This window comes from Ixodes scapularis, unplaced genomic scaffold (assembly GCF_016920785.2).
Source record: "Ixodes scapularis isolate PalLabHiFi unplaced genomic scaffold, ASM1692078v2 PGA_scaffold13__105_contigs__length_92229423, whole genome shotgun sequence".
Classification (NCBI taxonomy): Eukaryota; Metazoa; Arthropoda; class Arachnida; order Ixodida; family Ixodidae; genus Ixodes; species Ixodes scapularis.
The window spans coordinates 38,991,118-39,006,311 of NW_024609839.1; the positions used below are offsets into that span (position 1 = coordinate 38,991,118).

Sequence of the window (15,194 nt, forward strand, 5' to 3'; positions counted from 1 at the left end):
GCTCAATGGCCCAGATGAAATCAAGGCCTCGGTGGCCTAGCAAATGCCGGCCCTCGGTCTTTGCTTAATGGCCGAGGTGAAATCAAGGCCTCAGTGGCCTAGCACATGCCGGCCCTTGTGTTTTGCCCAATGGCCGAGGTGAAAACGAGACCTCGGTTATACATCTGTGGCCAGGCTAATGCCGCGTCGGTATTTGCTCCATGGCCAGGCTGAAAACGACCCTTGGATACACCTTTGTGGCCTAGCAGATGCCGGCCCTCGTTCTTTGCTCAATGGCCGAGGTGAAAACGAGGCCTCGGTGGCCTAGCAAATGCCGGCCCTCGGTCTTTGCTTAATGGCCGAGGTGAAATCAAGGCCTCGGTGGCCTAGCAAATGCCGGTCCTTGTTTTTTGCCCAATGGCCGAGGTGAAAACGAGACCTCGGTGGCCTGGCAAATGCCGGCCCTCGTTTTTTTGCCCTGTGGCCGAGGTGAAAACAAGGCCTTGGCAACTGGGCAAATGCCGGGCTAGGCCCTTCCTTGGTGGCCAACATGTAAAAAAATACCTTGGATGGCCGGGAGTTTGCCGAGCACTGCCCTTTGCCAATGGCCGAGCTGAATTCGAGGCATCGGTGGCCTGGCTTTTGCCGACCATGGTTTTTGGTTGTCCACCGAGGATTTGCCGGTGGCCGACCAAATTGATTGTTGGCCTAGCAATGGCCGAGGCATGGCCGATGATTTTAGAAAATTCTGTGCTACTTGGGCAGCGTTCTCGTGGTTAGCTTTCTCGCATTGCTCCGGTGCACGTGGAAACGCGCCTGTGCTCTCGCGGTAAGCCTTTCCACATTGCCCCGGTTCATGCGGAAAGCACCAGCGCTCTGTTGGCAACCTTTCCCGCGTTGCGCCGGTGCACGCGGAGAGACGCCAGCGTTCTCGTGGTTAGCTTTCTCGCATTGCTCCGGTGCACGTGGAAAAGCGCCTGTGCTCTCGCGGCAAGCCTTTCCACATTGCACCGGTTCATGCGGAAAGCACCAGCGCTCTGTGGGCGACCTTTCCCGCGTTGCGCCGGTGCACCCGGAGAGACGCCAGCGTTCTCGTGGTTAGCTTTCTCGCATTGCTCCGGTGCACGTGGAAACGCGCCTGTGCTCTCGCGGCAAGCCTTTCCACATTGCCCCGGTTGATGCGAAAAGCACCAGCGCTCTGTTGGCGACCTTTCCCACGTTGCGCCGGTGCACCCGGAGAGACGCCAGCGTTCTCGTGGTTAGCTTTCTCGCATTGCTCCGGTGCACGTGGAAACGCGCCTGTGCTCTCGCGGCAAGCCTTTCCACATTGCCCCGGTTTATGCGAAAAGCACCAGCGCTCTGTTGGCGACCTTTCCCGCGTTGTGCCGGTGCACGCGGAGAGACGCCAGCGTTCTCGTGGTTAGCTTTCTCGCATTGCTCCGGTGCACGTCGAAACGCGCGTGGGCTCTCGCGGCAAGCCTTTCCACATTCCCCGGTTTATGCGAAAAGCACCAGCGCTCTGTTGGCGACCTTTCCCGCGTTGCGCCGGTGCACGCGGAGAGTCGCCAGCGTTCTCGTGGTTAGCTTTCTCGCATTGCTCCGGTGCACGTGGAAAAGCGCCTGTGCTCTCGCGGCAAGCCTTTCCACATTACACCGGTGCATGCGGAAAGCACCAGCGCTCTGTTGGCTACCTTTCCCGCGTTGCGCCGGTGCACGCGGAGAGACGCCAGCATTCTCGTGGTTTGCTTTCTCGTATTGCTCCGGTGCACGTGGAAAAGCACCTGTGCTTTCGCGGTAAGCCTTTCCACATTGCACCGGTTCATGCGGAAAGCACCAGCGCTCTGTTGGCGACCTTTCCCGTGTTGCGCCGGTGCACCCGGAGGGACGCCAGCGTTCTCGTAGTTAGCTTCCTCGCATTGCTCCGGTGCACGTGGAAACGCGCCTGTGCTCTCGCGGTAAGCCTTTCCACATTGCCCCGGTTCATGCGGAAAGCACCAGCACTCTGTTGGCGACCTTTCCCGCGTTGCACCGGTGCACGCGGAGAGACGCCAGCGTTCTCGTGGTTAGCTTTCTCGCATTGCTCCGGTGCACGCGGAGAAGCACCTGTGTTCTCGCGTAAGCCTTTCCACATTACACCGGTGCATGCGGAAAGCACCAGCGCTCTTTTGGTATCTTTTCCCGCGTTGCGCCGGTGCGCCCGGTGAAACGCCAGCGCTTTCGTGGTTAGCTTTCTCAGATTGCTCCGTTGCACGCGGAGAAGCGCCGGGCATTCTTTGTGGAGTATCAGAAAGGTTAAAAGGCCCATGTGCGCTAGCTATTGTTGGAGCAGGATTGATATCAGATGCAGCGTGTTACTGTCATTACTAAGGTGTAAGACAAATGGCACCCAACCAAATGTAAGTAAGTGACATCAAAATCAATTTGTAATGCGAAACAATTTATTCACTTTATTACACAGAATTCTGATTTCCCCGTCCCACTTCAAACTTCGAAAGAATCCTCGGTTGCTTAGTTGTTGGTTTCTTCACAACCGATTTGCACGAGTAGCAACTTTCTCTGTCTTCGGGGCATCAAGCTTGCCTCGTTTTTGAAGCCTTACAGTTACAATTACAACTACCTGAAAAATAATTCATTGCAATTGTAGATTACTTCTAAAAACTAAGGAAATTTCTTTACAATTACTTATTCCTAAAAGCGACCCTACTTGGGCCACATATCTTTAAACCAGTTGTTAAGAATGCAAGGAATATGTTCATTCCTTGCTCCAGCGTTTGAGGAGGCTTAAACACCGCTGAATAAATGTCACGTATTGAACTTTCCTTTTATAAATTTTGTTAAATTAATAATAGAACCTGACAGATTGGACAATGAAGTTCTACATTCTTATATTTTAAACAATATAAATTAGTTCATACACTCGAAGACGCCAGATCCCTAAATTAAAATTGGGTTGAAATACTTTTTTTAGCCAGGCAAATAAAAATGTTACAATTAGTGATATATAAATATTTTAATGCAGTTAGCATAAAACTACAATCTACATGCGCTAATATGACCACATTCACATACAAACGTTTTATGTTATCGTAAAATATTTACATAAAGTTGAAATTATAATGGCTCAAAAATATATAAGAACCAAATCGGGGCTTCCGAATCAATGGTGACAATATTCGCAGGTGCAAGGTAAATCTGAAAAATGCTTATGCATATATTCGAAGTAAAACCAACAGGAAATAAACTGGAAAATAATACAAACAAATGTGCAACAGTCCTGAAAAAGGAATGTAAAATACTGGCAAAAATAATATAAATAACTTTATAGACAATTATAATCTTCAACCTCTACTGAAAGCTGAAGCTCAATTGTTTTCTTTAAATACGTGGGCATGTTTACGCCATTGCTTTCTGCTCGCACTGCCGACCGCGCGACACGTCGGCAGTGAGGAATGATCCAAAGAGGATTGTCTCTCAGCCCACAGTGTAAGCAACCAACAATGCGACACTATTTTTGTTGTGCGTCTGTGTCCATATTTATGTGTGTGAGTGTGTCACCGAGCGCTAGCCCGCTTGTGCGAACGCTGAGGCCTTCACAGAGTTTCCGTCCGCACCGAAAAGCCCTGCAAAAATTATTGTAATTGTGCCTCAAAGTTCGTAATTACTGACGCTAGAAAATAAATATATTACAATTGCAAATTGTTTTAGCTGAAAGTAAGTAATTACAATAAAAAAATTAGCAGGAAGTAATTTAATTACTGCATTTGAATCACTACTCAAGTATGATTTTAATCATACCGATTTTATCATGTTGATGGAAATCACACATTTTTATATAAGATATATGAAAAATATTGATTTTACCACTGGATCCTCAATCATTTTATTTTCAGGTGCATTTTCTTTTTATTCCATGTAAAATAATTATCAAGTATGAGGATAACGAGCAAATATAAGACTTATTCGAGGCAAAAGTAAATCGGAGAATTGAGAGCTCTCTACTTTGCAGCACATTCTGCAGATATAGCAAGACAAGGGGAAGGGTGGAGTCAAGAACAAGAAAACTGCGTGCGTGAACATGCGTACAAACTCAAATACCAGCAGAGAGAGGTATAGAAGCAGGAAGGCAGACAAAAGTATATGTCTGTGGTTGATCTTTTGTATTCTATTGCATTTAATATTTTCAGAAAACAACATTTTTCTCAAGGTATTATATTGAGAGCACTTTAAATTAAATCAATATTTTAGTTTGTTAATTTTGACAGTAAGATAACTGCAATTTGGTTAATTTTAAAGTCATGTTTAGTCAATCAATGCGGCCTATTTCCATAAATGCTTTTTGGAGGTCGAAATTCGCACACGGATTTCTTGCAGTAAATCTAGAGAATGAAGAAGTCTTTCTAGGCCGCTTTTCCCCAGTACACAACTTCGTAAGGTCAAGCGCTCTCGCGAGTTTCTTGCTTTTCTGCAAAACACAATGTCGCAGGGAGAAGCGCGCTTATGGGATGTTAGGTCTACGGCTTTCCCATCTCCTTGCAAGGGACAAGTTCGTTTGCTGGTTTTTCGCTTTCCCACAAGGAACATACCTGCAGGGGAAAGCGCTGTTGCGGGTTACTTGGTCCGCCGCTTTCCCGCCGTACAGTAAATAGAAGAGGGAAGCCTTCCTTCCAGGGTACAAGCTCTTCTCTGAGTTTCAAACTGTTCCACAAGGCACATTCTTGTAGGAAGAACTGCTTTTGTGGGTTTCGCTGTTCTGTACAGCGTGCGTTTTTGATGACAAGAGCGCTTGTGGGCTCTTTACGTCGCAGATGTCATAAAAAATTGTCCTTCCGGGGCAAGCAGACTTCCGAGTTAATCATATTTGTGTCTTGAAACCTCTGCTTCAGTAACGTTGCACTTGTGATGAAGCACATGTTTTCTCCCAATTGTAAGGTTAGTACAAATAAATTGTGTATAATACATGTCTTAGCTTCCGCCAAAACTTTGCACTCAGCATACAACGTGTACGTAAGAGAAAACGCATGGTGGTATAGCTTTTTAATTTGAATTATTAAATCAGTATAAAACAATAACAATCATAAAACTTTCAGTGGTGAGGAACAGTGGCGTAGGCAGAGGGGGGGGGGGGGGTTCGGGGGTCGAACCCCCCTCCTCGAAATGCCAAAGCTACCCCCCCCCCCCGGTGCCCGCATTGGGCCCGCTTGCTACCCTGTTCACGCAGTCGGTTTTGCACGGGGCACAGAGCACAGTGGGAGCGGGGACTATCCCCAACTTATATGCTTTCGGGATGAATGTTTGTGGGGTAGAAAATGCTCAAATAAATAAACTAGTCAATATTCCTTCATTCTTGCTCATTTGATGGGAAGCGGAAGTTGATCTCAGATATATATAAAACAGATATTTCGAAACATTTGTGGAGTGAGGGATGAAAACTTCAAGGCAAAGTATAACAAGCTATCCTCACTGAAATACATAGTTAAATCAAACTAAAGTGGACCTAATAAAACACACACATGGTGATAATATAAGACAATGTAAGTGATGGAAGGAATATTAAATGAATTGTAAAAACAATTAAACAGTAAGCAATGGGTGGCGCTGCGCTCACGCACACCTTGTGTACTGATCACAATTACGTGCTTTCCACTAGAAATTACCGCGAATAAAAAGTAACTGTGACTAGGTTTTTCAGAAAGCAATTTACAGGTTCTTTTGACCATTTCATTTATGCCAAGCGCCTACATATTAAGATGCAGCCTCCTGCGTTCATGGCAAATAATATCCAGGATGTCCACCGCTTGAACTTCAATGTCGCGGTGAACATTCAAGAGCACTAGACCGAGCAGTCGCTCATTCAAAGTGGACGCTCTCAGGTATGTTTTCAACCATCGTAGTGAAGAGAACGAGCGCTCAGCTTCTGCCGTTGTTACGCGCAGTGTAGCTAGGATCTTGAGGAGGCGATAGACGTTTGGGAATAGGGCCTCCGGACAGAGGGCGACCGCCTGTAAGGAAGACGTGACGTGCGTTTCATGTTTCTCCCTCTTTCATTGGACGCCTAAAGTTTCCTTATTTTTGGCGAAGTTTCTCTCACTTCGTGAAATTTCCCTCCATCGAGACGCCCGTCTCGATGGTCGCTCACGTATGCGATGAAGTCCGTCTTGCTTTCTGTTTTGCATGTCGAGGTGGCATCCGACGCAATTCGTTATTAGACTAATCTTTTCGTGTCACGGAACATCGGAAACTCCGAAGAGCCTTCATATTATCACTACGGATAGGCGCAATGGTATTCAAGTTCGTTTCCACGTTCGGGGTGTAGTTTGCGTGTTTGCGTGTTGTGTGTGATGTCATTTCTCCGAGTGACGGAACGACGAGTTCGGACTAATGACTTCTCCTTACCCTGAGGATATGCTGCTGCTGCTTTGGGACCACACTGCAAGAAAAAGCGTCCTAGCAAAAATGATACTCCCGTTCCTTCGGTGTCTTGTTCACTAGCACGCATTTGTTAAACCATTAGTAGATAATAGATTTTGGTTTTGTGATTGTTGAGAATTACCCTCGCCCTATATATGGGCCCCCAGTGTTTGTGCGAGGACGGTTGCTCCAATTTTTCAGCGTCGAGATTTTTTTTCTTTGGCTGTTTAATTTTATGTGACAGTATAGCCTCCTGGTAACAGCCAGGTGGCGCCAGTAGAGTGAGAGCCCAAGGTTATACCCTGCCTCGGTGTAACCTTGCAAAGGGTGAACGATAAGCCCCACATAGAGTGCCGACGGCTTCGATATCCGCAACGTTACTAAAACCCTCAGTTGAAAAACTCACACTTGCAACCCCGACCTTCGGTGTACACTGAGACCGAGGTAAATACGAAAAAAGCGCCACCCTTTAGTGACGAGTTGAAACGTGAAAGCTGCTTTACATAGCTGCTGCGAGATGGCCCTGCGAGATGGCGCCACCTACAGTTCCTGTATGGGCTCCCTACAGGAGCCAGAGTTGCGCGATCACGTGAGGAGCCGGATCAAGTGCCGCGCAGAAAAGTAGGCGTTGCACGCGCCCCGGCGTACTTTCCCTTGCTTTTGAGCGCGCCGCGCGCCTCGAATGTGCGGAGCAGCTATTCGCCGAATTCAGTCACGTGACGAGCGGGATCAACATGTCGTGCAGGAAAGACGGCGCTACGGAGATGAACGCGCAACTCTGGCTTCCGTAAGGAGCCTATACAGGAACTCTAGCGCCACCGGCCCTTGCCCGACTCGAAGTGCAGCCGTGCGGTTCCCAGAGTGGACGCCGCGGGAGAAATGGCGGCGTTGCGATCGCCATTAGCTCGGTTCTCGAGTACGGATTGGAGCCACTTTGTTCAAGCAGGCTCTATGGCAATTTTCCAACTGAGGGATATCCGCTAGGTATACGAGCGCAACGCATAGATATTGGAGCATGACGCAGCGAAAAACCTGATACGTCTTCGCAGTAAGAGCGCACTCCGGTGATACGTAGTCAGCTTCCGATTGGCCCGCCAAACCGCAGCTTCCGCCGTACTTGAATGTCATGCAATCACGGCTTCCTGGCCTACCCAGTATTTCTTGCTTCAGACACTAGGCTATAGCGGCGCCACCAGAGTAAAAGTTCGCGTTTGAACAAAGCAGCTGCCACTCGCAGGCCTTCCCAATGTATCTTGCTTCAGTCATTAGATAGCACTAAACCAAGCAGCATTGCAGGTTGCCTATAGACCAGTGTCCGAACTCCTAGCCCCAGCGATAAAAATTTGAAATAATTTCAAGCGCAGTATCTTGGGAAGAGAGGGGCTGCGCATAAAACGAGTATTTTGCTCTTTGCAGCACTCTTGGCCTTGGTGTTGTTCTTGGAGCTTCATGACTGCCTTTCTGACGCTCTTGCACAACGATATATGCGAAGGTTTCTAAAAAAAATGGTTTCGCAAAGCGCAGCCCCCTCCCCCTTTTTTTACCGTGTCATTGCGTCAGCATAAAGAAACATGGCAGCGCCCATGGAACAGAGCAGACACTGTCTGTAGCTATCCTTGTGCTTTGTCTGTCCTTCATGCTGTGAGAAAGCTTTTAAAGTTGGTGGGGCGCAACTACGACGACAGTAGAACAGTGAGCCACCACGAACGTATTCTTGCAAATGAAGCCTGCTCCGTTTTCAAAAATGAAAATGCAGCTTTAGCCTTTTTATTGGGTTGTGCGTATGTTTATACAGCCTAGAACTTGGTCTGCCTCACAGGGACGACGAGCCTCCCAGCTGTAGACGAGAAATATAGCCAGTGCGGTACAACCGCTAGCCTGGGGTCTTTAACGGGCATCACGCAGTAGTGATACACGACCGCACGCCGGTGCGATGCTCATCCAGATCGAAACTGGCCGGGGTGGGGATTGAACCCAAGATCCCTGGGTTCTGCAGCGCGAGCTTTCGCTCCACGTGCTCCGAGCTGGTGTGCGCTAGCTTACTCGGCTACCGATCCCCCAAATCTTTGCGTGAGCGTCCGCAGCGCCGAGTTCACCCTGCTTCGTCACTGGGGGGGCGGGGGGGGGTATTTATGGGTTTGGACCCCCCCCCCATCTTGGCTACGCCACTGCGGTAACTAGATTGGAAGATTGGTGGAAAAGATCTAGAAGGGGTGAAAATACAGATAAAAAAAAGTGAAAGCCGTTTACAAATCCCTGTAACGCCGAATTGGAGCGCAGCTCTTGAGGAGGAGGAGTGAAGGGTACTGAGGGGAGGGTAGACCCCTCCTCCTCCCCTCATTCTTTAATATGCTCCGGGGGGCGGTCACGTGACCTCGGGGGGGGGGGGGGGGGTCACGTGACTTCGGGGAGGGGGGTCAAGTGACCTCGGGGGGTCACGTGACCTGGGGGTCACGTGGGGGTCACCTTGGGGTCACGTGACCTTGAGATGACCTTGGGAGGGGTCACGTGACCTTGGGGAGGAGACCACGTGACCTCGGGGGTCACGTGATCTCAGAGGGGTCACGTGACGGGGGTCACGTGACCTTCAAAGGGTCACGTGGGGTCTTGGGGTCACGTGACCTTGAGATGACCTTGGGAGGGGTCACGTGACCTCGAGGGGTCACGTGACCTTGAGATGACCTTGGGAGGGGTCACGTGACCTGGAGGGGTCACGTGACCTTGGGATGACCTTGGTTACGCCGACGGCGACGGCGACGCCGCTCAAGCCGGGAACGGGCCCCTAAGAGCTGCGCTCTAAAAATGAAAGCCGTTTACAACTCCCTGTAACGCCGAATTTGAGCGCAGCTCTTGAGGAGGAGGAAGGAAGGGTACTGGGGGGATCAGTTGACCTCGAAAGGGGGGGGGGGGGGTTCACGTGACCTCGGGGGTCACGCGACCTGGGAGATCACGTGACCTCGGGGGGAGGGGTCACGTGACGATGACATCATCAGTGATGATGACGATGACGATGCGGATGCCGATTACGTCATTGGCATCCGCATCGCCATCGTCATCATGACTGATGACGTCATCAGTGACGTCAGTGATGACGTCATTGGCATCATCATCGTCATCATCACTGATGACGTCACCGTCACTTGACACCCTAGGTCACGTGACCCTCCCCTAGGTCCTCCCGAAGGAACCCGAGGTCCTCTCGAGGTCCTCCCGAAGGAGCCCGAGGTCCTCCCGAGGTCTTCCCGAAGGAACCCGAGGTCCTTCCGAGGTCCTCCCGAAGGAACCCGACGTCCTTCCGAGGTCCTCCCGAAGAAACCCGAGGTGCTTCCGAGGTCCTCCCGAAGGAACCCGAGGTCCTGGGGGGGTCATGTGACGATGACGTCATCAGTGATGATGACGATGACGATGCGGATGCCGATGAAGTCATTGGCATCCGCATCGCCATTGTCATCGTCACTGATGACGTCATCAGTGACGTCACTGATGACGTCATCGGCATCCGCATCGTCATCGCCATCATCACTGATGACGTCATCGTCACGTGACTCCCCCCTAGGTCCTCCCGAAGGAACCCGAGGTCCTCCCGAGGCCCTCCCGAAGGAACTTGAGGTCCTTCTGAGGTCCTCCCGAAGGAACCCGAGGTCCTTCCGAGGTCCTCCCGAAGGAACCCGAGGTCCTCCCGAAGGACCTCGGGTTCCTTCGGGAGGACCTCGGGAGGACCTCGGGTTCCTTCGGGAAAATTTAACCATAATGCACCGCGCGGTTACGCCGACGGCGACGGCGACGGCGACGGCGACGCCGACGCCGCTCAAGCCAGAAACGGGCGCCTAAGAGCTGCGCTCTAAAATAAGCAAAAGTAAGCCAAGCCAAGCAAAAGACACAAGACACCGGACCGTCATCAAACCCAAGCCAAGCAAAAGACACCCCAGACAACTCAAATGTATCCCAGGGCCGTCGTACGGAAGTCCCACCGGGATGGCACCGGCATCCCAGGGATATCTTAGATTCCTCCCTTAAACTTCTCGTAGACGTCCCAAACGGCACTGGAAACAATGGCACGGGAGGTACCCACGGGGGTCCCGTGAACATCCCTTCGCACTCTCACGGGATGTGAGTAGGACTACTTTGGGAGGTATTATCCTACATTGGATGACTACGGGACTTGCACAGGACAGCTCATTCAGGTTTGCGGGTGCCATTCGAATTCACTCGAAACCACTGGAGCCAGTGTTACAAGCCGCCAACACAGGCGATGCGAATTCTACGTTGTGGTGTAAGGGAGACGTGGCATGTGCCGTTTTGAAGGAAAATAAATCTGACACTACGGTGAGTGTTGACAGTTTCATGAGTCATGACTAGAGATGTAAAGGTGTTGAAAAAAAACTGACAAATTCGAAAAAAAAGCGTTTTTTTGTGTTTTTTTCAAATAGACAAAAGCCGAAAAAAAACTTCAAAATTTCCAGTCACATTTTTGCTTCACAGAACCACTATTTGGAGCAGCCCTACTTTTGATTTTATTTTAGGAAAACAATAATGTGGTTCAAATAAATAGCAGACAATAATCGAAGTTGTCATTTTCAAATGTACAAGCTCTGTAACTCTTTGAAATGGCATTTATATATTTCGTTTCGTCGAAGCGGTAAATTTTCGGCGATTTGGACGATGTGTTTCACGCGCACTTCAACATTTTCAAACACCTTACGTTGTGGAAATTGTCTACTGCAACCAATTATGAGCTATTTTTATTACTACAAACCATCACACAGAACCGTGAAAAATTGTCAGAGAAAATATTTTTTTTTGTTACATCAAAAGGCTGAACACGTAAAAAGATATCAAACTTTTCATTCACAATTATGTTTTCACAATATCACACTTGGTGTAGTTCGGGTTTCGGTTTTGTTTTGAGAATACAAAACGCTTACTTTAATGAAATCGCGGCCAGAAATCGCCATCGCCATTTTCATATGGCGTTGATCTAAACTATCTCAATCAACGTGTATCTTATCGGAGAACGCGCAACGTGAAGAATTTCACAACATGGTTTGTCTGCAGTCTAGCGTTTGGAAGCATTTTAAAGTCTTACAAACGTCGGCCGCGGGAAAAAAAACAAGCAGTATGTAAGTACTGCCAAGTGTCGCACAGATTTCCCAATGCTACACGCCTTACAAGGCATCTGCTGTCGTGCTAGAAGTGTCCTCAAGACGTCAAGGAGGCGTGTGCGAAAGAACATGGAAAAATTCCCTCTGGGAGCTCATCAGTGCCCACATCAAGTGAGTCAGAGGCTAGCCGATGCGCAGCGGAATCTACGTCGTCAAAAAAAGGCGCGAGTATTTCTTGGTTTGTTGACAAAATAACCCCTGCGCTTCAAAACCAAACTGACGCAGCTTTAGCTAGGGCGATGTACTCAGCCAACACGCCATTCTCCTTAGCGGAAAACGAGCACTGGCCAGCGGCCTTCAAGATGCTTCGACCATCGTACACACCGCCTGGCCGATACCTATTGAGCGGGCCTCTACTTGACGCAGAGTATGAGAGCGTGAAAAGTCATGTGGAGGAGACTTTGAAAGACACTACGGGCCTCACACTGCTGACTGATGGGTAGACCAACATTCGAGGGGAATCGGTGATAAACTTTGTCGTAGCTACGCCGCAGCCAGTGTTCTACACGTCAATTCAAACAGGCGCAAACCGGCACACTGCGTCTAATATCAGCGGCGAAATATGTGATGTCATTGATTCCCTCGAAAGTGAAAAGGTAGTGGCACTGGTCACAGACAACGCTAGCAATATGCAAGCGGCATATCAAATGGTTACATGCAAATTTCCGCACATCGGCAACGATCGGATGTGCTGCTCACGGGCTGAATCTGCTCCTGAATGATCTCATGAGGCTAAAAACATTGGAGTAGGTCTATCAGACATCCAGAGAAGTGATTAAGTATGTGAAGCATACTCACGTTGTTGCTGCAACGTTCCAACAAAAGCAAGAGTCCAGAGATGGCAAAGGAAGTTCCACGACCCTCAAGCTGCCCAGCAAGACAAGATGGGGCGGTGTTACCCTCTCACTTCAATCTTTGCTCAGGAATAAAGAAGCTCTGCAAGAGACCGTAACCTTGGAAGATCTGAAAGTAAACAAATCAGCGCGGCAAGCCGTCTTGGACGAGGATGGATTCTGAAAACCCTTGCGCAGCTCTTTAGAACTGGTGACACCTATTTCCTCTACCATTACAGAATTGGAGTCGGACAAATCTTTGTTGTGGGACGTTCCGGAAGTTCTCCATTCCATAAAAACCGAAGTAATCACGAAGCTGGCGACCAGCACTTTAACAGACCAGGAGAAGTCTCGCGCAAAAGAGATCATGAGCAGGCGCGAAGAGTTTTGCTTGCGACCCATTCATGTCGCTGCTAACTTGCTGGATGCAAGATATAGGGGGAGGAACCTTGATGACGCACAGATTGCAGATACATTTGACTGGATCTCCAAGCAAGCTGAACACCTTTTGCCTGACATCGGGAAGCTGATTTCTAATCTCGCAGAATATAGGGCGTCTACGGGGATTTGGTCCAGGGCAGCACTTTGGGAGTCTGTGAAGCACGTCGAACCATCCACCTGGTGGCAAGGACTCTGCACTAACCAGCCATCGACACCCCTGGCATGTCGGCTTTTGCAAATTCCCCCATCGTCTGCAACGTGTGAACGAAACTGGTCTCAGTTTGGGAATGTACACACAAAACTGCGCAACCGGCTTGCAGGCGAACCTGTGCAAAAAACTTGTGTATGTGCACTCGAATCTGAACTTGAAAAATCTTTGACAGACGTGAACGCGAGTGTTCCTCTAACCAGCGATTCCAACTCGTAATAACAAGTGCTCGGGGACATATGCAACGCTGTTTAGCCTTACCGAAATATGGTATTTCTGCTTGGTAAGCTGTTGATATTACATACATTTTAATTTGAAGTATTTCAGATATTGAAACTTCTCAAACGGTCCTGCCTTATCATATTGTGTTGATGTAATAAATGCGTCTACGCAGCAATCTAAATTTTTCCAGAATTTCCAATTTGTCCTGAAAAAAAACGGAGAAAACCGGTTTTTTTCGGGCCATCCAATATTTTACGAAATTTTACATCTCTAGTCATGACAACTGGGGTCTCTTGCTGCCTCACAGCTGTAAACGCAGTTCTTACTGAGGATGTAACCAAAGACCCCTGAAAAACAGCATCATTATATGCATGATATACTGATCCTCAAGTATTCAATCATTTAACAAAATGAGTAAGAACGCCTGCTGCCTACTAGAATGTAAAACACACTGCATGTGAAGACGGCCCTTTTCAAAGACTCCAGATGAGGTTCTTATTAAAAAAGGGGAAACTCCAATCTGTAAAAAAAGGTAACATCTATTTTATTTCCACAGACCATTTCCCAGCTCTTACCAACTATCTTGTAGCTTTCAGGCCATCCTGCTTTCACAGATCATCCCCTGGTTCTTCCACATCCCTGGAAGATGGAAGAACAAGCTAATAAGCACAATTTTCTGTTGAAACTGGCTTGTCTGATGTCTGCTTAAATTATTAATTATTCTAGTGCGAACATGTTCGTAGCTCTTCAGAAAGGCACCTCAACCAAAGCGAATGCAGTTCATTTGAGAGTGGTATGCTCCATTCCTTAATGTGTTCCAAACCGTGCCGATATATTTTCGAGATGGACATGCAACGTTTAATTTCATGAGCCTTAACATTGCAACCTCAGCTGAACAGAAAAGAATAAGTTTACTTATTGCAATGCTTTTGAAGCCTCTCCTGGGCATGGCGCAGCCACGACATTGTAGAGGTTTCAACTTCCTTCAGGGTATTAACAGCCACCTCCTTTGGCTTGTTCGCTGTAATGCAAGCTGTAAAATATTTTAGGGTTAAAATCAAGCAGAAGCAGATCATGTGTTATTTAGCTGAAGTACCGTTGTTGTTGTTGTTGTTGTTGTTGTTTGGGGGTTTTATGGCGCAACAGCTACGGAGGCCATACTGCGCCAAACAAAATTAAAAAGAAAACAAGCTGTTGCTGTTACTGTGCTACAAAATAATAATTAGCTATGCAGTACTAGATCTGATTAATAAACCTGCGCTAGTAATAAAAGTCAACACACGGTTAAATGGAATGAGGGGATATTCTCCCAGTAAAAGAGCAGGATGGAATGGGATTTGGAAATGAAACAAATCAGGAAAGTGAGTACGACGTTCATTGTCCAAAGCTGAACAGAGCCACAAGATATGCATGATGGTATGTGTTTCCCCACAATGTTCACACACCGGTGGGTCCTCCCCACTAAAAAGATATTTGTGCGTTACGTAAGAATGACCGATTCGAAAACGACACAACAATACTTTATGGAATCGGTTCCTGTGAGAAGAGTTCTCCCAGAGCCCAAGAATTGGCTTTGTAAATGAAGTTTATCGTCGCACTCCATGTTCCATTCAGACTGCCATAAACTAAGAAGAGATGACTTTATTATATGTTTAATGTCTTGGTGTGGCAACCGGCGTGAGACAGGGGAAGATTACCTGAGGATGTAGCGAGTCTGTCTGCTTTGTCGTTACCTTTTATTCCCATATGACTGGGCGCCCAACAAAATTTTATGTTTAGGCCTCCATGTACAGCTTTATTAAGCTTATTTCGTAGTTGCTGCACCAGCATATTTTTAGTAACTCTCAAAGAGCATATTGCGGTAACAGCACTCTGGGAGTCTACAAATAGGACAGCCTGCTTTATTTTAGCCCGTAGAATATAATCTATGGCCATAGATAT

The 15,194-nt window shown here is 48.1% G+C and overlaps 1 pseudogene; it reads right to left on the reverse strand.

Annotated features, from left to right (window-relative positions):
* Positions 1-14,126: 14,126 nt before the first annotated feature.
* LOC120849843 overlaps positions 14,127-15,194 on the reverse strand; it is a 30,822-nt pseudogene continuing 29,754 nt past the window's right edge.